The 26,662-nt window shown below is 35.6% G+C and overlaps 1 protein-coding gene and 1 long non-coding RNA gene across 4 annotated transcripts in view; both read right to left on the minus strand.

Moving 5' to 3' along the window:
- Window positions 1–26,662, minus strand: part of LOC132700280 (poly(rC)-binding protein 3) — a 171,179-nt gene that overhangs the window by 46,839 nt on the left and 97,678 nt on the right. For 2 of the 3 annotated variants that reach the window (XM_060667446.1, XM_060667445.1), the window contains one exon: window positions 18,224–18,246. The exons of the other annotated variant lie outside the window; for it this stretch is intronic. The gene's annotated coding sequence lies outside the window, so the exon portion shown is untranslated. The remainder of the gene's footprint in view (window positions 1–18,223; window positions 18,247–26,662) is intronic. 3 annotated transcript variants of the gene reach the window in all.
- Window positions 6,950–9,918, minus strand: LOC132700682 (uncharacterized). The gene is made up of 3 exons (XR_009618675.1): window positions 9,789–9,918; window positions 9,464–9,732; window positions 6,950–9,344 (listed from the first exon to the last, which is right to left on the minus strand). It is a non-coding gene; the product is annotated as an uncharacterized LOC132700682 (long non-coding RNA).

Raw genomic sequence — 26,662 nt, forward strand, 5'->3', positions numbered from 1 at the left:
TTCTGTGGACCACTTAATTGGAAAGAAACGGAAATGCAAGCTAAGCGAAAATTTTCCGGCTGATGCTGAAAAACCGTCGAGTGGGGGTGTGGGAGAGGGAGGCTAAAAACAATGGCCGGGTTGCAGCTGTATAGGCCCGTCGCTGAAAATTTTCTTTCAAAAAGTTCCCCGACTGAGATAAAACAAGCTCGCGCGAAACCAATCAATTTTGCTGCCCTTTGGAAACGATTGCTGCAGAAGTGTTCGCGAAAGTGACATCAAAGAATTCTGTTTTTGTTTTGTCTTTCTCTGTCTCGGGCCGCCTTTCAGGAGGTAAATTCAGCTCTAAATCCAGTAGTCAGTGTGAGTCACGTTCCTTTTGGTGGGGTCGTTTAGTTCAATTCATCCGACATATCAATTAAAAAAAAAAGTGTTCAAAAGAAGATCAATTTTTTATATATAAATTAATTACGACAGTCGATTACGACTGATATGCATTTGACTCTTGGAAAATTAGTTTCTCTGAGTAGATTAACAACACAAAAAATATTTACTTATTTTGATTTCAAATTAAAGGGATCACACAATATCATAACTCAGTAAGAAGCGTATGTATTTTGTTCCAATCCTTAATCAAAAATACACAATAATGTACAGCTTCATTGTATACTAGCCATTGGAAGCACTTCCGGTCTTTAGTCGCGAGTTTGATAAAAATCGAATATTTTGACATATGTTAGTCAAATTACATGTCACTCTTTTTTTTCTTGCTGTGCACTGTCTGACTTCAGACGTTAGCGATCATCATGGTAAATAGGGCGACAGTTAGGTCCAGTATTCGCTCTAATATTTACGTCCCTTAACAATATGTCCGTATGTTGCGTTTATAGTGTTAATGAGAGTCTGGTATTCTTCTTGGCAAGAACATTCTCGTCGAAAGTATGGGTAACCCAGAATTTTTTAAGCCTAACACCATAATCCCAATGCTTCTAATTTTTTTAATAATTGATGCTTTTAAGGTCCAGGTCTTATTATCCTAAAGCGATACCGACCAAACATAGCATCTAAGGGGTCTCTTTCAAAAATACAAGGAGACGTTTCTGTTGCTTAAAATCTCCAATCAGTGAATATGCACCAATAGCTCCAAAATGTTTACAAGCCATTTTAGTCTTGCCTAAATATTCGTGCCTAAATTGGCGTTTATCATATTTGTTGCTTATTACAATATTTAAAAATGATTATGCTACTGTATTATCAATAATTTGAATGTGTATATACGTTTTAAAATTTCACGCCTTCTTTAATAGACTTTTTTTTTCGTAAATTTTGTAATTGTAATTTCTATTTTCACTTTTTTTCTGTTCCTCTATGTTTTTTTTTTCGAGTCATCATACTTTCCATATTTCATACTATAAAATATTTAATTATTATTGATTTTGAACACTGATTTTGTCAGTCTCGTCAGAAATAGCAAGTATACAACTTTGACAATTTGAATCGCCAAAAACCAAGCATTTTCCGACAACACGTTTTTAATAACTATTTATACTAATAATTAATATAATAAAATAAACTGATACTGTGAAATAGTAGACACTTAATAATACTTTTTATAGTACCCTTTATTAGTTTAAAACTTAATAGTAATCAATTTAACTGATTAATTAACTGTTCTGAACCTTTGTTCTTAAGAATTTTCTATAGTGTCGCAGTGCGGATCTCCCGTATGATACAACACCTTCGATTGGTGTCCACAACCGCAAGATTGGCGGAAATCACCCAATATCGGTTGTAATTGTATCAAAACCCAAATCAATTTCCTAATAAAACGAGCGACACCTCGCGTCGGCTTGATAAAATAACACCACTCCATAACTCCGGCCCCGTGGGACCGAAACTGATTATTTGAAGTCACGTGATATATCGACGAGGACCAATTATGTCCGAGATGTCGAATTTTTTCCAACGTTCAATTTCAACTTTCAGTATATGAAAAATTGAGTTTCCATCGAATCTCGCTCGAAGTGTGCTATATCCTACTATAGCACCGCCCTAATTTGAAAACGTAATCACATGGAATTTATTTTCTTGAAACTAGCAGGAAATTCGGCGGAATTGCGATTGTAGAGCGTGAAGCACTTTCAATACAAACGATTTTATCATACGGTTCCAACCACTATGGTTTGGTTTTAAATGGAGACGTTCTTCACGATGCCTGCAAATTCTCGTCTTCGAAAGAAATCAGCAGTCTAAAAAGTTCATTCGTTACTATCATTATAAACAAGACTTAGGTTGAAACAAATTCAATACAATAATTTTTGCTTGCAGTTTATAAATAAATATTCAGATCTGCATAAATGAAAGGCTGAATGAATGAAAGGCTCAAAATTTATTTTTTTTGTATTTAATTTTATTCATATTTGGACAGCTTGCAGTCGTTTAAATAGGAAAATTGTTATAATCCTTAATTATTATTATATCGATATCGATATCGTCGGTAAAAGGTCCTGGAAAATTAGTTCGATGTCTGGGTCCATTATGTTTAATTTTTTCTTTATTTGATTTCGGTAAAAGTTGGACGTTCATTGGTACCTATTGCAATTTACGAAATTGTCCTTTGATTTACTAAGAGATTGAGTTTCGTCCGACTTGTATAAATGAGTCAGTTTTTGTGTTTGTGTAGCAATTGAATACCACGGACTGCTATGTTATTATTTATTTATTTAGTAGCATACCCAGACGAGAGCTTTAACCATTATCAGTTTATTGAAGCAAACTTTGACTGCCTGCTCCTAGTTGCTTTCGAAAATAGATAAAATTGAATTTTTCGGAAGTATCTATGCTCGTATAAAAATTTTATGTCTCGGTAACTACTAAAATTTTTGTATTTAAGGTTTTTGACCTATTGTAAAGAGTGTTCCGGATATTTCGTGCTATATCAAAAATTTAATGTGATTAAGTGACCTAACATCTGAACAGTAGAAATTGAGAAATATCACCAAGACTTTTATTTATTTTTGAAAAAGTTTTTTGGTTGTTTTTGCTTGCAGAAAAACATGATTTTCTCAAAAACTATTCAACCGATCGGCAAAATTTTAGAACGAGGAAACAATTTTTTTATTTACGGTTTTCGTATGCTGCTCGAGATATTTGAAAAAATATATGAATATCACTATTCTTTGCACTTTGCTTGGACGCTATGACGTTCATTTGGTATTACTATCCACTGCATAATAAATATATATTCTTGAAAACCATTTACGCTATTGGAAAAAATGGAAAACTCCATGGATCAGGAAACGTGGGAGATCCAGGGCTGCTACCCCCAACCATAGCAACTTTTTCGATAATATACAGGGCATGTCTTTAATGGGTAAAAAACCTAGAAGACCCTTAAAATTGGTGTTTTCGTGGATAAATTGTTAGCCGTAAATGAAAAACTATGAAACATGGGATTCAGACAATTTTGAAGCACATTTTCAGCGCGAGTTTTGATGTAGATGCCGCCTTACAAACCTACATAGATCCAGTCGATTCTAATTAGACCGGTGCGCCGCATTTTGTATTAAAATGATGCAAGGATCGATATTCCCGATTAGTAACTCTGTTGTGGGTCAAAGTAATCGCAAACCACGAGATTTTTTCCTCGAACACACGGATGAAAGGTATCCACAATCCGCGGTAAACGTCAAAGCATTGTAGGTTTATAATATAAATTGTGCCAAACTACCGTGGAGCCAACGACTCCCTAACACTAGATAATGGATTACGGCTCTTGGTTTCGGCTTTAGCTTTAACTCGCCGACATCAATCAACGGAAAGCCGACTTTGAAGTTCGTCGGGGCGTACAAACATGCAAACGCAACTGGCAGTTTGTTGCTATACGTAAATTGAGTCTTTCGGAGTTATTGGTGAACTATAAATGCGACGAAGTTTGTCGGGGACATAAGTTTTTGCGTTCCGGATCGAGCGATCGGGTTTGTGACTGTTCGTAATTATAAACCTTTACCAACTTGCATCTTTTTGACTCTAGTTTGAGCATGCCGATGACGCAAGACGGTAATGAATGGAATGCGATTGACAATGGCCTCCACAAAATAAACAATAAACTCCATCTATCGAACTGTGAGGAAAATTTCATTTAGGGTGAGACGGGTAGTAATTCTGTAACAATGGTTCTTTTCTTGGACACACTAGTTGTATAATGAGAGATTGTTTATATTGTTTTATTTGAATGTAAGTACTTAGTTAATGGGTAGGTACTTTGTGAAATCGTTTCAATCGTTTTTCCTTCTGTGAACTCAGTATTTGTGATATTTTTACAATTTTTTACGATGACCATTTTGTATGTGTATTTACAAACAATAATAATAATAATAATAGCACTTTATTTCCAACAGGTAACATGACCCAATTACAGGAAATGTGATATGAGAGAGGGTAAACATAGCAATAAAATTTTAATTTGAAAATGTATAATACGATATACGATATAATGAATAATTATTAAGTTTTTTTGGGCCTAAACGTGATTGGGCCATCAGCGAGGTGACACGGGTTCACATCTGAAACTAAAAAATATCCTGAGTACCAAAAATTATTAAGATTACTAAAACAAACTTAATTTTACTCAATATCACCAGAAATCACAGATAACAGATATATCTTGCATAAAATCTGGAACTGAGTTTAGGCTGGTACTAAGGGCAGGACACACATAGTACCTATTTCAATCACTAGTGCTGGTTATTCCGGTCGTGCAATCGATACTAAAGGCAGAATAACCACAACGGCACTGTCGCGTGTCTCTGCGACAGAGCATTAAACAACAGGTCATATTATACTGAAGGGCAGAACACACATCAGCATATTGGTACTAAGGGCAGAACCACGCTTAGTACCTCTTTCAATCACTAGTGCTGGTTATTCCGATCGTGCAATGGATACTAAGGGAAGAGTCACGAGAAGTATCCTGTCGCAAATAGCCACACAGGGACTGAAGGGCAGAGACATTCGACAGTAGCCTCGACTTTCAACAAGCAAAGTAACAATGGTTAAAAGAGTTCAAAGGGAGAACACACTAGTATTTAACTAAATTACTTGGGAATATTTTATAAATTAAAAATGAAACCGATCAATAAATAAATCATTTGGTAGTTTGGTATTTTGACCAATACTCTACTCACCTTTAAGTATCCGCAATTTCACGGAATGCAAACAATAGCCCGCACCACTCGAATGCACGGTTAACCGAGTAATGCCGGAAATATATTTGTTAAAATGTTACTGCACCCCAAAAGTATGTTTATTATAAATGACGCCCTTCTACTAATCGATATTCTGACAGAGCTAGGGGTGAGAAATGCGGTTTTTAAGAAAACATCTGGCTGACAAGTGGTTGCTTATTGCGTCGCACGTAAAAAAATTTTATAGGGTAGCTTAAAAAAAATGCGTCTTACATATATATACACAGGCGACGTAAAAACTAATCTGAAATGTACTAATCTTATAACTAAAGACAAAAAGGAAAGGACAGTATTGCTAGTACGGATCACCCAATGCCAAATCAAGTTGCCTAAGTATCGCCTGGAGACATCATAATATAAATCGCAGTGCGACGAGAGTCTGTTGACGGTAAATATGTTTAACTGCTGTAAGAAAGTTGCTTGATTTCTCCCTTCCGGCCGCGGCAAGTTAAAACGTAATTGTTCCAGAAGAAACGGATAATCGACTCCGCGATGAATTGTAGAGAAATTAAACAGATTGCAAGTCTCTGCGCATGCTCAGAGGCAGTACAGTGAACCTTCCCAGCAGAATATCGTGATCAAATCTCCTCTCAGGATAGTAACTGTCCTCCCTGAACACTTTAGTAACCTTCTCTGTACACCCTCAATGAACTGAGCGTGGCAGTGATATATTGGTGACCATACCAGCCAGCTATCGTCAAGCTTGAACCTAACGTAACAGTTAAATAACAATTTAACCGTAGCTAAGCTACAAAAAGTCTACAATTTCTTATTACGAATCATAAAATTTGGAGTGCACTGGAAACCATTTTAGTAATGTGAGGTACAAAAGAGAACGTCACGTCTGGTCAAACAAGATCTCCGGATCCTTTACAGTGGCAAGTCTAGTCAAGATAGTGCCATCCATACTGTAATTAGAGATTATAGAAGTTTTTATGCGGTGGTAAGAAACCGCATTACACTTGCTGATGTTAAGATACAATTTATTTTTAGTACACCACTGATTGACAATATTAATGTTGTCCTGGAGAGTCATAGAGCAAGTGCAGATGATCAAATATATTGAAAAGAAGTGGTCCAGGGTTAGAACTTTGAGGCACACCAGAAGTTGGAACAAAAGGAACAGATATTATCCCCTCAACGAACTGTCGACGATTCACCAGGTAGGATCTCAAAATTGAGATGCTTTTCCAATCGATAAGTGATGATCCATCTGGTCAAACGCTTCAAACGCAACTTGACCTTGCTTATTCAGGGAGCCACAGACATAAGAAGACAGAGAACATAAGTTGGTGATACATGATATTTTCGCATAAAAACCATGTGGTTGCGTAGATAGTTTATTTTTAAGTTGAGCTAAAATAAATGTATGTAATATAGTCTCCATTATTTTCGAGAAATTGGACAAGATCGAAATAGGTCGGTAGTTTTCAACTACGCACAATTTTTTTGAGAATAGGATAAACTTTAGCAATTTTCCAAGGTTCTGGATAAAAATAACCATTTATGGAGTTATTACATCAATAAAATATACAAATATGCTTTTATAAATACGGTATATTTCTGTAATAACAAATATTGTTAACTTGATGTTATTATTCTGCGACAACTAATGTATATTTTTTGATTATTATTTAGAATTAAAAAATAAATTAATAACAATGAATATTGAGCAATAATGCTTATTCTAAAATTATTTATATATAATAATATATAAATGCGACAACTAATGTATATTTTTTGATTATTATTTAGAATTAAAAAATAAATTAATAACAATGAATATTGAGCAGTAATGCTTATTCTAAAATTATTTATATATAATAATTTTAAATTCACTTGGACTTAAATTAAAAAAGATTTACATCAAAGTGCCTATTAAAGAATTTAAGCGCCCTATCAAAAGGGTCATTGCAAGCATAATTTCTAACATGAAAATTTGCATAAAGCATGAGTCTGTTTTTTAATAATGTTGCATCTAATTCCCCTCGATAACATCCAAGTTAGTTTTGGATTGTTATGACGCATTAAACGAGATAAAAAGTCAGAACGAAGTGAATCTGTTATGGGTGCCCGCAAAAACTCGTCAAGGCGCATGATTACATCACATTGATAGATTAGCTCAATACATTGCAGAATTAGCAATCAAAAAATGACTATATCGAACAACTTGCAAATGAATTCAGAGTCAAATAGAAATCTTCCATTTCAAAGTGTTTGCTGGAGTTACCCTATGGTGTATTATTGTCTTACCAGTGTTTATGACTGCATATTTTAGGAAAATATAACTGTACTTTTTTAATTCAGTAAATGTGTTGTTCGTACAAAGTAGGCCAGGCTTGTTGTCACAAAAATATAAAAAAAAAACATTAAAATCTTATTTCAAGAAAGAAAAAATATTGGTTGAAGGAGTATATTTGGATAAATAAAATTAAAAAATAATAATAAATTAAATTAAATTTTTTGAATTCCTAAGTGATTATTTAGTATATTTTATGCAAGTAAATAAAGTAACAAAATGATCTTAGGTACAAATATGTAGACACCACGCAATTTATGAGACAGATACAAAAGTTTTAAAGCGTTATTTTGGGACACTCGAGCTGACATTCGTAAAACTGGTTAATATTTTGGATGTTAGTGTAGGTTAAACGCTGCTTTAGTCACAAGTTTGTTTTGGAATGAGCGTGTTTTTAATAAACAATTGTCCGATGAAGTTTATCAATATGTTCTACACTATACTTTTCAACGACCATTAGTTTTTTAATAGATCTTTGCAAAACAGCACGAATGTCATTCACCATCCGATCGCTGCCAAATCGGTGACTAAGGTACAAGGTACAGAAGTGACTCGAGAAAGCGTTTGGACTAAGTTGACGTCTCATTTTGCTTGATCGGCCCTTAATTGGAGATACGGAGTAGAAAAATAATATTTAATTCATTAAAGCTTCTATTTTATATACATTAAGCTTAATGGTGTTCGCGAACCGTGCTTAAAGTCAACAGAAGTTAGAATCGATTTATATCGTAATTACACCCGTGGGAGCGGGCGGGGCGGCGGGATATAACGCAAAGAACCGCCCATTTATATCCAGCTTTAACCGCAAATCGCGGCAGCGGTGAAACCAACGAACTTGTTAAAAATCTACCCCGTTATTTATCCTGCACCGAATATATCTATCTTCATTACGGTGATGGACGATTTTAATTCGTCGCACGGTGGAAATGTGATTTTTTGCGTTTAGAATGTTATGTTTATTAAAGAACGAGACGGGTTTACAAGCCTAAAAGACATAAAAGCCGAAATGCATTGCGATACTGGGAAAAAAATCGTTAAATCAAAAAAGTTTATTTTTCGGATATGTTCTCGGGTACAAATTTCTTCCTTATACACCCACAAGTTATTATGTGCGTGGTAAAAATAATTTTGCATAAGATTTAACCGTTTAACACTAGCAAACAGTAAAAAGCATCTAATTTTTCAAAGAAACTTCCACACGCTACTGCAATACTTTTTATAAAACTTTTGGATTATTCCTCCGTCGATTTTTGCTGAGTCCGACTTGCTAACGTTCCGTCAATCATCCTGTTGGCTTCTTCAGAGCTTAACTGAAACTGGCTCGCGTTTTCCTCTGTACCTGCTTATATATCGTTTGAGGGGGCGGAGCTAAATGAGGGGCGTAAACATCGTCTCGGATAACTGATTCCCATGTTGGTGACAGGTAAACACGTGAGTCGCGGTTAAGATTGTTAGGTTGTTTATAGATTTCTATAGACTCTCGAATTTTTCGTTGGTAGACGAACTGATTACATGCAAGAATTTCAGTTTTAACGAATACAATTTTTGGGTTTGTGTTCGGCCACTGCTGATGAGTTTATTTGTTTCATAGCAGCTAAAACCGTAATGAACCATTAGATATCGACATAAAACCCCCTTTCTGAGTCAAATAGTTGCCGATTTCGATAAGATCCCAGTCAGAATCTGCTTTTTGCCTCTTGTTGCCCCGAAAGCTAACTTGGAAATGCAGATATGTGCTGAGATGTGTGAGAAATAATTGGTTTTTGCTCTTGATTTCAGGCAGATTATAGTCAAAACTTGCATTTTCATAACTTACCAGACTGAAATTGAAAATACATTAAAACTGTGTGACGGTTTCATATTTCAATGGTAAAATTTAGCATTTTTAAAGTACCAGTGCTGGCACATTTGCGAAGTAACGGGTTTATTTTATTAGTACCTTGTAGAATTAATTGTACTGTCCATTTCCTTCACCTTTTGCTGTTTGGCGAGTGCTTCTTAACCATTAAAATTCTTGTTTATTAGGTTCATATCGATTTTGCAATTTGAACACACGTTCTTTTGTAAACTCGGTTCCTTTAGTTTCGGACTTGTACTCCCCGGCCGATTGTGTTGCCGAACCATAAATATTTTATGCTGCAACGGCTGTGTGCGTGGCCCCTTGTTCGCTTGGTTTTCTCTTAAGTGACACCGGTTTACTGAGAGATACTAATGCAAAAAAAACAGAGTATTAGTTGCGCATTAGAAGGAGTCATAACCATTACCATCTGTCACTCTATGAGACTAGGGACCGCATTTGCTTTTCATTGCTTCGGTATTCCTTGGCGAGCCTAGTAAACATTGTTTCTTAACCTATTCTTCCTCGATTTTCTGTGACTGGCCGTCCGGTCGCCACCATAGATAGCGTTCGGGTAATTCGATCTCGTTGACGCAACCTCGATTCTTTGGCACGGGCCATACGGCCATCACCACAGATATAGTTCGGTTGTTCTTTCTACTGGCGGCGTACCGTCGACTAGGTTGGCAAGAGTGGCGTTTTCCCTCTAATTTTTTGTGCCCGTTTAGCCTTTTAATAAAACTGGTTCTCTGAATCGTCCGGCATTTTGTACGCTAGCTTTTGAAGCTTGGGGTTGTGGCAGATTTTCTTTTGTGTGACCGATTTCTTTTTGAGCCGGTAGTGCTACCCCAATAAGAGGGGGATATGTAAATTGGTCACTAATTTATGATTTCCCATACTTTTGGATCTATTTGGAGTTTGGAATGGGAATCTTCCTCAACGAGGGATTTTGAAAAGAATTGTCATTGCCCCACATTTCCAGAAAACCCTCGAATCGAGGTAAGTTACCTTTTGGAACCATTTCGCCACCTAATCAGTGTTCCTCAATTTATGCCGATTTTATTTTAGTGTTTTTTTTTTAATTGGTATTGTACGTATTGTTGCTCCGTTTCCCGCAAACCTTCCACGTGGTTTCTTCTTTCACCGGAATACCAGACCAGGCTTGGTGTCTTGCAGTGTATGCTGTCTCTTGGGTACATGTTTAGTTGTGGAGTTTCCCCTATCGAGCAGCCGGCTTTCCGGACGGACTTTGCTGGGTTAACTGAGACTGCCCACCTGCGGCTGTCTCATTGAGCCACCATTCCATCTTGGCTTGGTTCCCGGGATAGTGACAGACAGCTGTGTAACGTTCGGGACATCTTGAGGTTTGGGTAGCTTAAGTGGACTGTTCTCTTCAAGAACGGTTTGCGGAACTTATAGCCTTAAATTATAGTGTCTTACATTCTTTTGCACCGCCAAAACTTGAAGGTGAGATTTGACACTCACACCTACCACCAGGTTGAAGGAAATAAATTATTGTTCGTGATTCACTTGTTTATTTCCTTTACGGGTTGGAACCTCGGGTTGATAAGTACCTTTTTCGAATCACGTGGCGCCTACCTACCACCTTCCGGGACTGACCGAGGTGCCCTTCACCGCCTTCCAACCTGGCTTTGGTTTAGTATATATATATTTTTTTTCTTTTCTACTTTATTAATTTTTCTCGGTTGTTAATGAGCTAGCCTAGGCATTGTCTTACCTCACTATTAAATTACGAATTTAATTAATTAATGCGTTTCTTTTTCACGACCCTGAGATGGAGAGGTAAGAACTGCAACTGCAAAAACCCATTTTTTTTGATTGATGGTAACTTTTTCTTCCTCATTTCAAACAGATTCCAGTCAAAATCGGCTCATCCGATATATATCTTACCTAAATCCGCATCAAAACAGCAGATATCCGCTTAAACTATAATTTTTTGATCCAGTGGCCTTTTCGCGTCAATATCTTTCAAATACTAGTCAAAACCGGGCTTTATAGTAACTATAACCTTAATAAACCATTATATTTCGACGTAAAACCCCCTTTCTGAGTCAAATAGTTCCCGATTTCGATAAGATCCCAATCAGAATCTGCTTTTCGCCTCTTACTGTACCCAAATCTACCTTAGAAAAGCAGATATGTACTTAAAACCCCTCTTTTTGGGACAAATAATTGGTTTTCGCTCTTGATTTCGAGCAGATTATAGTCAAAACCAGCATTTTCATGATCTAGCGAACTGAAATCCACTTTAAAACTGCAGATTACTACTTAAAAACCCACTTTCTTGGATTGATAGTAGGTTTTTCTTCCATTTTTCAAACAGATTCCGGTCAAAATCCGGTCACATATCGAACCTAAAACTGCATCAAAACTGCAGATATCAGCTTGTCTTAAGGCTCTTTCATGTTCTTGAGTCTAGCTGATATATTTCGCCCGGTCTCTCCAATGTATTCTTTGCCGCATATGAATGTAAACTTCTGGCAGCTCAAATGGAATTTTGTTTTTGACAGATCAAAGATGTTGAGAGATTTTTGGACAAGTGGTAAACCTGGTTTTGACGTTATATTTCTTAAGAACTTTTAATATTTGGGCAATGATGTTTTGGATGTAAGGAAGAACAGTGGCAAGTGTGGGATTGATTTCGGCCTCATTGCTATTGGAAGGTTGTGGTGAAGTGTATTTTGTGATAGAACGCTTAATTTCTTTAATGCGGAAATTATTAGAGAGAAGAGCAGAGCTAAGGTGTTTTAAGGGTTCAGTGACTCGGGCTGAGAGTTTTACAGCTCTGTAAACAAGAGAGTTGATAACCGATGATTTTTGGGCCGGATGGTGATGATGTATTAACGTGTCGGTCTGTGTGCGTAGGTTTTCTGCAAACACAATGACACACAATGAGGTCTGATTTTCTATTGATAAGAATATCTAAGGATGGGAGGTTATTATTAGTTTCTAATACAATAGTAAAAGGTACGTTACGGTGTATAGAGTACATTTAAACTTTACTACTTATTTAACTATGTCTTCTTAAAAAAAACTATTTTGTACCATGTTACTTAAGGAAGGTATAATATAATATAATTTAACTTCTAAAAGTTTGTGATTATTTCGCGCTTGATGGACTTTTTGGCTTTCGTCTATGATATAAGGTTTTATATTAAAATTAATACTGTGCTGTGCTTCAAACTTAGACACGACAAGTTGCATTTTCTCCGAATTCCACGTTTTGTGTGACTCCGAAAAATCTCGGGCAAGAATACTTCATGACAAATCTCACAGAATTGGAAACTATAAATAATACTTTTACTCAATTTTGTTAATTAATCTAAAATACAGATCTGTCAAGTGGATATAGGCAAACCGGAGACAGAGCAAGACTTTAAGGTCACAGTTCTCACCCAACTCCGACGAAGCAAAAAACAACCCTTGGCAAAGGAATTTATCCCTAACGTCACGTCAGAGTCCCTTACTTTAGTCAATTTTCATCATTTAGCGAAACATCTAGATTAAATTTGTCAATCGCCGGTCCATCAATGTCCCGGCCTTCCCCGAATCACTTAAATAAAACGTTCCGTTAATGAAAATCCCGCCTCTTTCGTTCGGTTACGGTCCGTTACTATTAAGGAGACGCGGGGCTTCTTCATCTTTTCGGACTTTTTTACATCTAATAATATCATGAAAATTACTGGTGAACAAACTGACGCGAAATCTTAGAGAAAGCTTTTAACGGAAACAAGCAGCTTTTACCCGGAAGCCTTTTTGTTTTTTAGGGATCCCGTCAGATGAATATTCCCGTAACGAAGGTTCTCTAAGCTTCCTTTCTTCTGACATGTTTTAAAACATCATGCCGCGGCCGACGAGGCCCTGTTCCAATCCGAAAGTTTCCATGATAATTATTATTAAGGCTACGCGCTTTCAAGACTTTTAAGGAAAAAATATTAAAATGAGAAATGAGCAGTGATTTAGCGGCAGATATCACTTTCTTTTGTTTTTTTTAAATGTCCTCACAGCAATTGAAATTAATTCACGTGAATTGCCTGACCTTAGTCTTAATTGTACGCTTTGAAGGTATTAATATCAGTTCAAGGCTTCTTTAAAATTGTAAGAAGCTACCGAGAGTCGCCATCTAGATAAAATATTAGATATGGTGGATTGGCGGGTAGCGGGTAGATATTCACCTATGACTCCGATAGGTGATAGATCTGCTTCAGGGATGCTCCTCTGCCTAAGCCGTCCCTGGTTTATCTCCTCCATAAAGGGGAAAACCATTGTCACACCTTAAGCTGCTAATAAAAACCTATTATTTCCTCTTCAATGACCACCACCCACCCACCAACCCGCTTGGCAAGTATGGTGTTCTAAAGCCAAAAAACCCTCCATATCAAATGAAATGTTAAGTTTCAAGACCAAAATACCACAGGGGGGATAGAAAATTAACGTATGAAAATTTCCATAGACATAAGAGATACAGGAGAACATTCAAATTATAAACATCTCACGTGAGCAGCAACTACTGTTTTTAAAATCAGGTCACATGGTATACTCAGACGGAAATTTTAGTCTGCTTATACAAAAGAAATACATATCGGATATCAAGAAAATATCAGGAGGAGTGACCTACATAACAAGGCAACTAGAGGAAACAGATGAAACACAAATTGGAAAAGTCAATGTAATAAACCAAGGATCTGAACTTATGCCAAAAATAACACCGAAGCAGATGAAAAGTAGCCTACAAGAAGTGAAGAATACTAAGACTCCGGGAGATGACCAACTAGTAACAGAAGCCATTAAAGTAGGAGGGGAGAAAGTACTAGAAGTAATAAACCAGTTATTTAATTATGGTTTATACCAAGGTAATGTCCCAAAACTTCGAAAAACGCAATCTTACTAAAGAGAAAAGGAGGTTATACACTGATAAGCCTGTTGTCTAATATTTGCAAATGGTTTACCAAAGTCATCACGAAACTGTTCCAAAATTAGATTTTTATCAACAGAGAGAGCAGCCGGGTTATAGAAACAGCTATAAAAATTTTGATTGAAAAATGTATCGAGTATAATAAATCATTGACTGTGATATTTGTGGATTTCAGAAAAGCTTTGGAACTGTCTGCAATATGAAAAGCATTGGAACAGAGCCGTGTAGACTATAGATATACGAAGCTGTTGAAACATATACTTTATAACGAATATAACATATATATAACAACGCAACAGCATCCGTTTAACCTCACGATTTCACGGAGAAATACAAAATTAAAAAAGGCATCGGACAGGGGGATACAATCTCTCCGAAATTGTTTGCGACAGTTCTGGAATATACTTTTAAGGAAATGGATTAGGATAAAAAGGGAAAGTTTAAAGGAAGCCTTCGAAATGATAGAACATCTAAAACAGGCAATAGAAAAAGAAACATTAAGTTTCAGAAAACAAAATACATGACAAATCTAGTTCCAAGTGAAAGTATGAAAATAGACGGGTATAAGAGACATTGGCTATACTTATCAGGGACATGAGATTAGAAGAAGTAATGATAATCAAACTTGCGAGATTCAACGCCGTATAGGTTTAGGATGGACGGCAAATTACAACATATTCTGACCTTACCTCTGTTTAAAGGAAAAGGTCCACAACCAATGCATTTTTCCACTGACCACATACAGCTCGGAGAAGCTTACGTTGACTAACAAGTCCGCAGATAAGTTGAGAGTAAGTCAAAGAAAAATGGAACGAGCAATGCTGGGAAGTGGAGATGGGCGCTTAAGCGACCAAAACTAACCAAAAAATTGATAGAATGGAGACCCAGGGAAAATAAAAGAAATCGGGGTAGTCCCCCCCCCCCCCACAAGAAGGGAAGACGATCTGAGAAAGACAGCTGAAAAGTGGAAGTAGAAAGCACAAAACAAAACACTGTGGAAGCAGATGGAGAAGGCCTATACCCAACTGTGGATGCAAGGAGGTTGGCGGATGACGGTGGATTGAAGGGAAACCAAAATCGATATTGGCAAATATCATGACAGCGGAGAAACTCACATTTACTGGCTGTGATTACCAGGAATATTTAAATAACGACAATTACACAATTTCCTAACGACACCCTAGGTGGTCGGGTAACAGACCTAATCTAAAAACTTTGTGTTTGACGAGTGATATTGTGTGTCGTTAGTCAATATATAATATATAATATCTATAATAAGCCTACGCAAATCAAAGTTGTGTTGAACGCTGTGTATGAGGACCCGGCTCCGACATTTACCACAGGGAAATTTTGGGCAGTTGAATTTAAACGTGGCCTAACTTAGGAGATGATGAACGTTTGGGACGTCCAAAAACTACCGACCATAATATTGCTAAAGTTCATCAAATGATGTTAAACGACGGTCAAATTAAAGTGAGAGTGATATCTTAGTAGGCCGCGAAAAATAAATTGAAGTCTTGCGTCAAGTAGTTTTTTATTGACAGTATTTTAAACAAGAGGTGTCCGAAAAAATTTCGCAAATAATGCAAACTGAGTATAGAGCAGTCATAAAGTTTTTGACAAAAGAAGGGTTAGCACCTAAAATTATTAAAGAAACGCTGGATCGTGTATACGGTCAAAGTTCTCCTTGGTATTCTGTAGTGAAAGAATGGGCAAAACGGGGTAGCAGTCCCTTGAAGATGATTCAAGAACTGGTCGACCAGTGGAGGTTATAACGGAAATCTCAGAAATTACTAAGTCGCCACGATCTTTTGGGATTGTGAAGGAATTCTTTTGATAGATATTAAAGAAACTAATACCACTGTCAATGGTAAATATTACGCAACATTATTACATAAATTTCGAGACTGCATACGTGTAAAACGTCGAGGAAAACTGACCAGAGGCGTGCGTCTTTTACACGATGATGCACCTGTCCATACTGCTGGTGTTGCACAAGCTGTCATTTTAGAGTGTGGGTTCCAACAGACAGATCATCCCCCCTATAGTCCAGATATGACCCCCAGCGACTATTCTTCGTTTAGATATTTGAAAAAGGCCTTACGTGGACGGCGGTTTAACGACGAAGTTGAGTTAAAAGAGAATATTTTTTTAAAGGGATTGAGTTGTTAATAAAGAGATGTAATAAGTGTATTGAAGTTAAGGGGGATTATATTGGAAAATAATAGAAAATTGTTACTCTACTTTGTTTCTTTCATATTCAGGCCTGGAAATTTTGGCGCTGCCCTCGTATTTGTCATTTTACATCAAGATTTAGTCGCGAGAAAGCTGTCCGCGCCTTTACTTAAGTTAAATCAAGAACGTATTCGAATGAACGTTTCCAACGCTCTGTTAGCTCAGTTTAGGAGCAATAAATCCGAGTTTTGGCACCGATTATTCGCCCGCATTAAAAATACTCTGAAAACAATGGATTGCGAAGGGGGAACAGACTCCGAAAAAAGCAAAAACTGTTTTTTCAGCTGGGAAACTCATCTTAATCGATTACCTTCAAAAAGGAAATCCATGACAAGCACGCATCATTACTTGACAATCTGTGGACAGAAATGTTGCCATGGCGAAAATCCATGAATTACGGTTTGAACTGCTTGACCAGATCTACCCCCAAGTGACTTCTTTTTGTTCCCTCATCTGAAAACTGCGCTCGGAGGACAAAGATCGTTTACTTTCGTGAAAAATTATTTTGCGGAGAAAAATGCTGGGTACTATTTCGACGGGTTAGAGAGATGCAAGCATCGCTGGGTATAGAGTTATAAGGAGACTATGTAGAAAAATAAAAAAATATGAGAAAAAATGTCTGTGTGAGCGGCGTATTTGTTGGGAAGAAACAAGCAAAGTAAAACAAGGGAACAATTTCTCGGTGTGTTGACTTTTCGACGTTAAATTACTTTATTATAGCGGCACTAAAATGGATATACGAACTATATTCCCATTCACAAAATTAAAAATTCGTGTTGATATTTGGGTCGTCCAGAAGAGGTAGTATTTCTCTCAAAATGAAGGAATTTGGTTGGATCAATGGAAAATAGGCGCACAAATTATTGGGGTGTTTTGTGGATAAGCTTCTTCGCATTTCTAAAACTATGAGCCATATAAATCAAAATTTATAGCCACGTCTTAAATATTGCATTAATACCAGACAGGCATAAACAACAGTTCAGTATCCTCCACATATCATACTCCTTTGTCTCAGAGAACTTTCTCGTTGAACGCTTTTGAATTATATACCTCTTTGAAAGATTCATATTCATACGTACTAGAAAGAAAACTATACATACTTGCTGCAATAAAATAATTGGTAATTTTTTGACGGGTGTATTCAAAGTCGGTTACATGCTTAAGTCATCATTTTTCTTGACGATCATTACTTAAATTACTATTTAATTCAAATACCAAAGTTCTCATTTATTACTACGAAAACTGCATCGCATATATTCCGTGGTACGTATATTCTATTAAAGCGGTGGGTAAACTTTTGTGCTAGGGTTTGCGATTTTCCGAAATGTCACGTTTATATCGACAGCGAGGTATTTTGTGTGTGTAACAACAGCGAGCTCCTTAAACAGGTATATCGAGTCCGCAAGCCTCTAATAATTTAAAGCTTAACGTTTAATAAATATTCATATTTTACACACTCCGTCCAAGCATTATTTGGAGCACGCAAGGATTAGAAGCAATTAAAAGTGGACTAAAATATTTACATTTTATTAATTGTGGAGCTTTCGGTTTGCTCCCTAAGTAGGTTAATTTTATGCGATATTTTGGCTTCAATTTCCGCACTTGCAGTCCTCGAATGGCTGTAAAAATGGTCGCATTGATTCATTTAATGTTCTAAAGTGATTGATTTAATTTCCCTGGATAAAACTTACCTTCAACGTGAACAATTTTAATCCTGGAACAAAAGTAATAGTTAAATAACGTTGAAAAGGAACATCCTACCCACAATACTACCCACTAACTAAAAATATTTTAATCAGCTAACAATATTTTGAGGTTATATTGGACCCCTCACTTTTTCTATGCAAGGATTTCGGAAAATAAAAAAAAATTATGTTGCGATATTACGCGTTCTGAACAAAAGTCTTAACAAGTTTACTTTATTACAATTCACAAGTATGCAAAATGATCGCACTTCATTTTGGATAGCACTGGTACTAGGCCGTACCAGTTTTCAATACAGGGGTGTTTTAAATTACGGACAACTAAAATTGAGGGGTCCTTCTCAAATTTTAATTTCGCCTATTCAATAGTGGTAATATTATAAAATGTTTAAAATTCTTGTTAGCTTAATAGAAGCAGATAAATGCCTATAATTCCACGAAAAATGGGGTTAATTCTAAAGAAGTTCATTTAATTCCGCCAAACATAATAAAATTCCCAGAAATTTTTCAGTATGTATTATATTTTTCACCCAAAACATTTCACATTTTGAAAAGCACTATTTATAATCCGCGTCGTTTCAGCAAATTTATATTTCCCGTCTTCTTTCGGTACGCGTACGAAAGACCAAAACCGAAAATATGGTTTTAGGTGTCACTGTCGACGTCGCCTTTAATCTCCTTTTTATCTTTTTGCAAATCGGTTTCTGGCTACGTCTATTAAGTTTCCATTCGGATATTTTCGCGTCTCGCCCTATTTTCCGTGCAAGAAAATCCCCCTCAGCAGATTTAAAATGGAATCGCAAGTGTGGGAATAATACGCATGTTTTAGAAGCTTTGCACTTATCGAGTTTTTATTTTTTTAAAAATATGTCTGCGGCGATTTTTGATGGAAATCCCACTTTAACGGCGGCGTGTTGATTTTTCCTCTGTCTTCGCTATACGATTTTCCGAATAAATTTATTCAGAATTCCGACCGATGATTTCTCGAGTTCGATAACGAGTTTCTCTGCTGTTTCCAAAAAAAAAAACATGTATAAAAAACGTTCTAATATTTATATATTGCCCGAATTCTCAATTGACGCGGATTAATCAAAATAAACTAAGTAAATTCAGGTAAGGGAACTGATCCTTAAATATTTGCATGAAAAATTGAATTTAAATTATTAATAAAATATGTTAAACATATTTTTTATAATATAAAAATATAATACTAAATTAAATAATATTACGACAGTAGACAGAAGAACTAAGCCCCCTTTCGAAGTAATTTCGGTTAGTTTTTTCCATTGAAATTAAGTTATATATTATTCAAATATATAGTGGGTTCAAATAAACAAATTGAAACACTATTTTGAGCTTCTGAAGAGGAAAACCAAATATGGATAAAAGTGCCCCAATCCTTGATAAAATACTTATTTTATTTCGTTCGTCATTGTCTTTTAAACTACTATAGGTGAATTAATTATCAAATTAGTTGCCTATATCTTTGGGCAATATAAATTTTACGTTCAATCCTTATTTCACCCATAACGTTTTTAATCGAGTCATCTTGGGCCACCTCTACATCGAATGTGCGGTATAGCATACAATCTGAAAATGTTTTTTAATTTTAATAATGGTAATCACATTTACAAAAAAAAAACAGATTAAGAAATAGAGAGCCAGGATACCCAAGAACGTTGACACCGGAAAAAAAAATTGCAAAAATGTTTGCAAATTTATTAACTATTGATGGAAATGACTATTCGTACCGCGCCGAGAACTGTAATATAGAATGTAACAGTTAATAATACTTCAGAAAGTAAATATCACAATAATAAAATAAAAACGTATTAATGTGGAAGTTGCAAAATTGTTATTGACCCTTATTCGGTTTTTAGCATAATTTATTTTTTGTCGTGGAGTGCTGATGGGATATATCAAAATATTTAATTTAATAGTAGTGTAAATAACTCAAAAATTTTGAATTCCAATTAGATTTTTTACAATAGAGGTTTTTGGTTAGGTGATATTCGGTAGGCATCTTCTGCTCGCGTTCTCTTACAATTTTTTGTGCTCAGTTACATTTCATTTCATTTTGGTAATGTCTCAAATATAGCAGTAAATGTATATAATCAGTCAGCGGGAAAAGATAATATAAAACAAAATACGATTAAATTATACATAATATGGAGAACACACATATTCTTTTAGCTAAAAAGCCATAAAAAATCCTGCGGGCAACTGAGCGTATATGAAAGTTAAACGCAGCACATCACGAAATCATATCCCAGAAAGCAGGGAGGTATAATCACTTAGATGTGAATGGTGTCTAGAAGAAGGATAAACTCCTGAGTTGAATCTTTTCAGTCGATACTTGTTAAAAGTTAAAATCTATAACGTTTTGTTTTAGAAAACAAAATCCTTCGTTAACATCAGTTAGTTTGAAAAAGTCCTAGTAAACATTTTGCTTTCTAAAAAAAAACATTAACGATAAATTCCGGCAAGCTATAGAAGCCTATTGCGTGTAATGTGTTTTTGACTATGTTTTTAGGTGAACTTTTGTCTCAGGCTATAATTTGTTAAAAAAAATGGATACAGTAGCAATTTGAAACTAACCTCCAAGAATTAAGAGGATATCAGGTCTGAAGTTATCCCTGTTTGCGTGTAGTTTTAAATTAATGATTTTATGAAAAATTGTAGCTTTAATTACCCCTTTTTTTCATAAGAGTTTGCGAATAACTGAGTTAAGTGTTTTGACTAATTGCGAGTAAATTAGGATCAAAATCAAAACCAATTAATTATCAAACAGTTTTGTTAGCAAAATAAAAATTTATTAAAAAGTGTCGCTGAATACACAACTAAAAGTGTCGCCCCCTATAGTCGTTTTTGCTTTGAGATTGATATGAAGACCTTTCCAATTTAGCATTGTCACCACATTTATACCGTATATATATGTATAAATCACGCGAATTCGTCGGCAGACCAGAAACGAAATTAAATAAAAACAAATATTTAACGAGTGAAATTTCCGATCAATACCTTTTCGTCATTTCCGACACGTATTTTTGTTATTGGGAAATATGTTTTTATTAGCGGTCCGGCGTCCGCGTTTCATTAAATGACGGAATGACGTGGGGCGACCTCAAAATGTCTGATATTATTAAAACGTCGACCGGGAAACATTCGAAACGTTCTCCTTTGCTGTAATAAAGGCTAATGTTACGTTGAAAATTTATATGCCCGCCGAAGCAAACAAAATTACGATATTTTTCGCGTTTTTGTAAACGGATCGGTTTTCGCGCGCCCTCCGGGGGGCTGGGAGGATTTTATATCGACATTTGAGAGACGCGTTTATTTATAACAAAGTTTCGGGCCTATTTATAGGTGCATTAACAACTAATTACTAATTTATATTAGCTTTAGAGTGAGTACATTATTTGTCTGTCCATTAAACTCCTCTAATTCGGTAATGATTTATTCATGATTCGGGGGGAATAGGTCGCGGCTTTTGGTATCATATTATGACATATTTCTTTCATAACCCTGCTTGAATATTTGTAAAAATCCTGAAAGCCTGCTGATTTTCTGTTTAACATTTACAGTTTAAATTTTGGCTGCCATATATCGTTTTGTATCGTAATATTATAAAAAAACTTCAGAAGCATCGCATCCCCTTATTAGGAGCTCGTACAATGTAGACTCTGTCTAGGGGTGGTGTCTTCGATGCTAAGCTTAGAAAAGTTTGTTTATAAAGAACAGCATGTCAAATATTCAATCAAAAAACACAGGTCTACAAAATTAAACTTTTTGACAGATATTTTTATTTTGAAAACTGATTTTAGTTAATTTTGGTATTCTGATTAAGGTTGACGCAAGTTTTTTTTGCAAATATTGAAGGAAGAAAAAACGATTTTTATATAATAATTTATTTTTTTTATTCAGTGAAAAAAAAACTTTACTCAGACTTTTTTGAGTGAAATCTTCGTCTTTTTGCCAGAAAGCTGCGTTGTCCGGACATTGTGTTGTGTTTTTAAGGGCATATCCAGTTTTAACATCCAGCAGTAGTCTGCCATCATCGTTATGCTTCTTCTGCCTTGGTATCGCCGATAAATTTCCTTAATGTCCCGGTGAAACCCCTCTCCCTGTTCTTCGCTGCTCCAATATTTTCAGGAAAATAGTTCAAAGGTAAAAATAGGAAATGCACTTCTAAACCCATATTACAACCTAGACGATGTAACATATTTTGAGGAATACTTTCGTAGTTTTCGTCTTTAGATTTTCGGGATCCCAGTAAAACCTTGATGTGTAAATTGTAAATGTAATGTAAATGCTTGTCACGAAGTCTGGACACTAACAATTCGGATGCATCCTTTCGAGGGTGCAAATCTCTAATTAAACCATTTAATTAGCTCCGGTTAAACACTTCGGGTTCTCTGAAATCTGGTGTGAAATCTGAGCCATCTAGGTCGGAATTAGATGCCTTTAATTCAGACGGTATGAGGTTTTCTAGTTCTTTTGGTTCGGTAGGTATCGGTACATCTGATCCATGAGGAACTGGTCGAATAGCAGAGTCAAGATTGGGATACACAATTTGTTTTTTATTTTTTCTGTTGAATCCTTGAATATTACACCAACAAAAATAAGAATCATCACTGTGATTCCTAGGCTCTCGCCATACCATAGCAACACCAAAACTTAAACCTTCCTAGCTTTTTGCCCGTTTCTTAATGCTTCGGCGCAAACGGAATAAACAGTATGAGCAGCCAGGTCTTTGTCGCTACTTTTTACACCAATATAATTGGTATATATTTTTCACAAATGAAATTATAGTTTGCCTTTGCTTTACTACGACATTACTACCACAGATATAACAAAAATTATTTGGATTATTAACACAATGACTTCTTTCCATATTTATACATTCTAGAATATTAGAAATACATCAGATCGAAGACAACAGCCAGTGGAACGACGACCAATACAACCAAACTGCGTATAAGCAGTTTACAACGCTGTATTGACGCTTCTGCGCCAACTCAGTGTTGCCAAATTACATTTAACTTCATAAAAATCAATTTATTTAAAAATCATTCCTAATATGGAACAAACATGTTAATTTCATAGCTATGTATATTAATAAAATAACATTTTGAAAATATGGAGCGCTATACAAAAAATGATGTGATATGGCGTTTTTTGGTAAAAGGCCCCCCAAAAATATACAAATAAGCAAACAACTTTCAAATATCAAAATCACTGTAGAACTGTGATTGTTTATATTCAATTGTTACACATAATACAAATTATGTTATACAAACTCTATAAAATCTGTTCCAAAAACTAACAAATGTAAAACACAGTAACAATGCAAACACAAAATAACTACGGGATCGCCCAAATTTGTAATGGGAGCCAATAAAAGATCTAAGTGCTCGTTAAAATATTGTTTTTTTAATGGAAAGTCAAACTTTCGCTTATGAATATAGGCTTTCTCAGGACAACTGCAAATTATTAGAAAAATATTCCATCCAATCAGGACATGAGAGAAAAAGATTATTTGAGCAAGTCGAGGAACGCTTCAAACACAGAAACTAATACATTCAATGAAAATGTGGCAGTCATCTTATACTGACATCCTTTTAATAGTATGTTACGTAGCATTACAAAATTAGTTATTGTTAAAACTCGGTATTGTCGAAAATATTAATATTAACGGGATCGTATTCAACAGAACGTAAAGCCAAGCAAACATTATTTAAAAATTATTATTACACAGATTATGCCAGGCATCTTAAAACAACGAACTTATCATAGAATGACGTATGTAAGACAAATACGTGACCAGAGAATCATCGGCTTTACACACCAAGGAAAAAATGACAAAACACATACCATGAATTATAGAAGTAACAAAGAAGTAAATACCATAGTATACAAACAAGACTTAATCCAAAGGAACCTATTATACAAGAATACATACACATACACCCTATAGTTATGTAAACAGGTTACTAAAAAGGGCAAGCCAGGCAATATCTAATGAAACAATCTGGGATATTAGTTTTTTTAGTGAAATTTTGGTTCAATAAGTAGACATATATACTCAGACCTTGCACATATTTTTCTGGTTGATGAAACTGTTACATAAAATCATAAAACACATTTCCAAAAATGTTCTCTTAAAGGTGTTTTGTTCGGTGGAAAAGGCTATTGCATCATTGTAAAAAATTCGGTGGTCGGTAATATTCAGGTGTGTACTGAGGCTGGTTACATTAGGCTTGTGCTCAACTTCACTTTTATGTGCAATTATCCTTTTTTCAATCTTTGTAACGTATGCCCAATGTACAGCCTGTCACATTCGCACTTAAGATTTCAAACCACGTTTTTGGAGAATAGGGGTTGCATCCTTGAGATAAGAGTAAAATTGCCTGAGAACTTTCAAAACATAACAAGCTATTTTTAAATTTACTGGTTGAAACATTTTAACGAATTTAAAATCCTCATCAACTATATTTGTTAGGTAAGGAATAGAGTGTGTGGATCCGTAGTATCGCTTTCCCAAAATAATAGCTGACTAACCAATGCCCATTTATTATTATTATTATTTATTCTGTACTAATAAGTCTCGTAATGAATGTAGATTCTTAAGTGCTAGAGTAGGATGACAAATTCTATTTATATGATTTTTTTTGTTTGTAAAGATGGTAAGAATTTAAGGAATATACCATCTAGCATAACAACTTTGTCCTCACTCTGTATAGCTTTTGCACCTAAGAAAAGGACAGAACGGGCAATCTCAGTCTCCACAATGAACACAAGAATTAAGAAAAAGTCGTCTAGATATTGACAAACCAGTGTAAATTCCAAATTGACCCTAATAGATACGAAATATAGCAGTCGACCATTCTTTTGGAATAAGGCAATTGAATTTTATTCAATAAAAAAGTTCATTTAAAAATGACAAGACCAAATCCAGTGACATGTTAGTGAACAGAGAAGTCACATCGAAGGAAGCCATAACAAAGCCTTGGGGTACTCGGACACCGTTTGATCGTTTAACAAATTAGAGCATACCGTCGATTCTAAATTTATTGAAAGTTCTTGGGCAATGGTTGTGCTGTAGCGCCCACACTTGGGCAAATTTGGGCGATCCCGTATTTCTATTGGTAGAGTTCTCCAACGATATACCGTACTTCGATTCGGTACTTCTTGCATACTAATTCTGCTAAGACGGACGGATTTGTATAGAGATTCCTCCATTATTAGTTCATGTAGTGAAAAACCCATTCTTACTTTAAAATGTTTATTATAAATATAAAATGGCACACTGAGCCTTGAAAAACAATTGAATAACAGTAAGTTGGCAATTACTAATTAGAAGCACAAGACGGATTAGCAATAACTCCAAAGCTTCGATGGCTAAGAAAATACTGTTTCATAAACCTGACAGCATATTCCGATTTCACCAACCCCCACAAACCAACCAATAGAAAACTGGTAAAACGTCCATTATAAATCAAGTATCTACATAGGATTCTGCATTGCTTTCCTAATGCGTTTTTTATATAGTAGATCAAGCTATCTGAGGTAAATTCAACTTGAAATCGTGCAAATTCAAATGGGGACTGCTTTAGGAAGATTTATTGAAGAAATTGAAAAGTGTTACACTCGCTTAGAGTAACAACCCGCACTCAAGCAAACGGTATTTAATATTATAAAAGTGGGTAGGAACAGTTTGTTAGGATAAAAACAGAATTTAAACGGTTATACGCGGTAAAATCTCTGAATCAACCCGTTGCCGACTGACACTCGCGTCAGTACTCACACAGCGGTCTGGGCCTACGATGGTACATCCAGGTGGGCCTCCTATGCGTGTTCGTCACAAAAGTAGATATTATTTACTAATGTTAATAACCGCTTTTGATTTGATGGTTTAGAAGTGTACAGTGTTAGAAGGATTTGGGGGATTATGTGTTTGTTTATAATTTATAATATTATTTAAATTTTAGGGGATACAAATACTTATTTGCATTGATATAAGGTTCCCCGAACAGGCACCACAAGGAAGACTCAGGAAAAGCCAAAGAGACTAATGGCGACTGCGAGTCCGAATATGTAAAAATGCGTTTTTAAACCCTGACCAAATTTAAACAAAATGATATTTATGTAAATACCTTTTGCGTTGTGATTTTAGTAATGTCAAGGAGAAAACATATTTCATCTGATGCTAAAGAAATAAGTCCGCAGAAATTCAAATTAATTTACCCGAGCAACAGTCGCACACAATGAAAATCTGCTCAGCATCAGAATCCCTTTATGAAAATATCTAAATTTCAAGGTCGCCGCGCAATTCACGGCGTTTGACAATATTATACTTCGAAAATCGAACTGGGGGGTTTTGAATGAGGCAATCTCCAAGTTACAATGGGACGAAGCCAGCTGGAA

Source organism: Cylas formicarius, unplaced genomic scaffold (assembly GCF_029955315.1).
Source record: "Cylas formicarius isolate icCylForm1 unplaced genomic scaffold, icCylForm1.1 PGA_scaffold_4__25_contigs__length_36172078, whole genome shotgun sequence".
NCBI lineage: Eukaryota > Metazoa > Arthropoda > Insecta > Coleoptera > Brentidae > Cylas > Cylas formicarius.